At 50.1% G+C, this 3,015-nt stretch overlaps 1 long non-coding RNA gene across 1 annotated transcript; it reads left to right on the top strand.

The window, feature by feature from the left end:
- Positions 1–2,350: 2,350 nt before the first annotated feature.
- LOC108510195 lies at positions 2,351–2,773 on the top strand. Its single transcript, XR_001878756.1, has 4 exons — positions 2,351–2,390; positions 2,421–2,431; positions 2,502–2,512; positions 2,723–2,773. It is a non-coding gene; the product is annotated as an uncharacterized LOC108510195 (long non-coding RNA).
- Positions 2,774–3,015: the final 242 nt, after the last annotated feature.

Raw genomic sequence — 3,015 nt, 5'->3', positions numbered from 1 at the left:
TTAATAGCCATTAATTGTCGCTAATTAAGGTTTAATAGCCATTAATAGTCATTTAATAGTGATTAATAGAGGATTAATAGCCATTAATTGTCGCTAATTAAGATTTAATAGCCATTAATAGTCATTTAATAGTGATTAATAGAGGATTAATAGCCATTAATTGTCGCTAATTAAGATTTAATAGCCATTAATAGTCATTTAATAGTGATTAATAGAGGTTTAATAGCCATTAATAGTCGCTAATTAAGTTTTAATAGCCAATAATAGTCACTTAATAGCGATTAATAGAGGTTGAATAGCCATGAATAGCAATTAATAGATGTTTATTAGCCATTAATAGCTGCTAATTAAGGTTTAATAACCATTTATAGTCATTTAATAGTGATTAATAGAGGTTTAATAGCCATTAAGAGTCATTTAATAGCGATTAATAGAGGTTGAATAGCCATGAATAGCAATTAATAGATGTTTATTAGCCATTAATAGCTGCTATTTAAGGTTTAATAGCCATTAATAGTCATTTAATAGTGATTAATAGAGGTTGAATAGCCATTAATAGTCGCTAATTAAGGTTTAATAGCCCTTAATAGTCACTTGATAGCGATTAATAGAGGTTGAATAGCTATTAATAGTCGCTAATTAAGTTTTAGTAGCCAATAATAGTCATTTAATAGCGATTAATAGAGGTTTAATAGCCCTTAATAGTCGCTAATTAAGGTTTAATAGCCGTTAATAGTCATTTGATAGCGATTAATAGAGGTTTAATAGCCATTAATAGTCATTTAAGAGTGATTAATAGAGGTTGAATAGCCATTAATAGCAATTAATAGAATACTGGCTAATGAAGCCTTAATGAGGCTAATTAAGGCTAATTACCAGGGGGAGGCGCAGCTGCAGGTGGTGCAGAAGCTGGAGGAGAAGGAGCAGGGGCTCCCAAAGCCCTTATTAGCCCTAATAATTCCCTAATAATTCCCTAATAACTCCCTAATTTCTGCAAACAATGGTCTAATGATGGTTAATAAAGTCCTAATTAGGCTAATTAAGGCTAATTACCAGGTGGAGGCGCAGCTGCAGGTGGTGCAGAAGCTGGAGGAGAAGGAGCAGGGGCTCCCAAATCCCTTATTAACCCTAATAATTCCCTAATAATTCCCTAATAGCTTCCTAATAATTCTTTAATTTCTCCAAATAACAGCCAAATACTGGCTAATAAAGCCCTAATTAGCCTAATTAACGCTACTTAACACCTTTTCGAGGGACAGGCACAGCTGCAGGTGGTGGAGGAGAAGGAGTTGAGACCCTTAAATCCCTTATTAGCCCTAATAATTCCCTAATAATTCCCTAATAACTCCCTAATTTCTCCAAATAATGACTGAATAATGACTAATGAGGCCCTAATTAGTCTAATTAAGGCTAATTACCAGGTGGAGGCGCAGCTGCAGGTGGTGCAGAAGCTGGAGGAGAAGGAGCTGGGCCTCCCAAATCCCTAATTAGCCCTAATAATTCCCTAATAACTCCCTAATAACTCCCTAATTTCTGCAAACAATGGTCGAATAATGATTAATAAAGTCCTAATTAGGCTAATTAAGGCTAATTACCAGGTGGAGGCGCAGCTGCAGGTGGTGCAGAAGCTGGAGGAGAAGGAGCAGGGGCTCCCAAACGCCCTGGGGGCCGTGGAGAAGGAGCTGGCCCTGCGCTCGCAGGCCCTCGAGCTGCACAAGAGGAAGGTGAGCGGGCACGGGGGGGGCACAGGTGTGCCCAGGTAACCCCAGGTGTGTCCCAGGTGTGTCCAGGTGTGCCCTAAGTGACCCCAGGTATGTCCCAGGTGATCCCAGGTGTGCCCCAGGTGACCCAGGTGTGTCCAGGTAACCCCAGGTGATCCCAGGTGTGTCCCAGGTGTGCCCTAAGTGACCCCAGGTGTGCCCAGGGGTGTCCCAGGTGACCCCAGGTGTGCCCAGGTGTGTCTTAGGTGCCCCCAGGTGACCCCAGGTGTGTCCCAGGTGACTCCAGGTGTGCCCCAGGTGTGTCCCAGGTGTGTCCCAGGTGCCCCCAGGTGTGTCCCAGGTGTCCCCAGGTGACCCCAGGTGTGTCCCAGGTGTGCCCTAAGTGACCCCAGGTGTGCCCCAGGTGTGTCCCAAGTGACTCCAGGTGTGCCCAGGTGTGTCTCAGGTGACCCCAGGTGATCCCAGGTGTGTCCCAGGTGTGCCCAGGTGTGTCTGTAGGGACACCCTGGTGTCTCCCAGATGCCCTCAGGTGCCCCCAGGTGTGCCCAGGTGTGCCCAAATGCCCCCAGGTGTCCCCAGATGTCTGTAGGGATACCCAGGTGCCCCCAGGTGCCCCCAGGTACCCCCAGGTGCTCCCAGGTGTCTGTAGGGATACCCAGATGCCCCCAGGTGCCCCCAGGTGTCCCCAGGTGTGCCCAGGTGTGTCCCAGGTGCCCCCAGGTGTGCCCGGGTGTGCCCAGGTGTCTGTAGGGATGCCCAGGTGCCCCCAGGTGCACCCAGGTGTGTCTCAGGTGCCTCCAGGTGTGCCCAGGTGCTTCCAGGTGCCCCCAGGTGTGCCCAGGTGTCTGTAGGGATACCCAGATGCCCCCAGGTGCTCCCAGGCGTCCCCAGGTGTACCCAGGTGCCCCCAGATGCCCCCTGGTGCTCCCAGGTACCCCCAGGTGTGCCCAGGTGTCTGTAGGGATACCCAGATGCCCCCAGGTGCCCCCAGGTGCTCCCAGGTGTGTCTTAGGTGTCCCCAGGTGCTCCCAGGTGTGCCCAGGTGTCTGTAGGGATGCCCAGGTGCCCCCAGGTGTGCCCAGGTGTGTCCTGGGTGCCCCCAGGTGCCCCCAGGTGTGCCCAGGTGCCCCCAGGTGTGCCCAGGTGTCTGTAGGGATACCCAGCTGCCCCCAGGTGCCCCCAGGTGCCCCCAGATGCCCCCAGCTGCCCCCAGGTGCCCCCAGATGCCCCCAGGTGCCCCCAGGTGCCCCCAGATGCCCCCAGGTGCCCCCAGGTGCCCCCAGATGCCCCCAGG

This window comes from Lepidothrix coronata, unplaced genomic scaffold (genome assembly GCF_001604755.1).
Source record: "Lepidothrix coronata isolate B3197 unplaced genomic scaffold, Lepidothrix_coronata-1.0 Scaffold527, whole genome shotgun sequence".
In the NCBI taxonomy this organism is placed as follows: domain Eukaryota; kingdom Metazoa; phylum Chordata; class Aves; order Passeriformes; family Pipridae; genus Lepidothrix; species Lepidothrix coronata.
The sequence above is the reverse complement of the archived record's forward strand: the minus strand, read 5'-3'. Positions and strand labels throughout refer to the sequence as shown.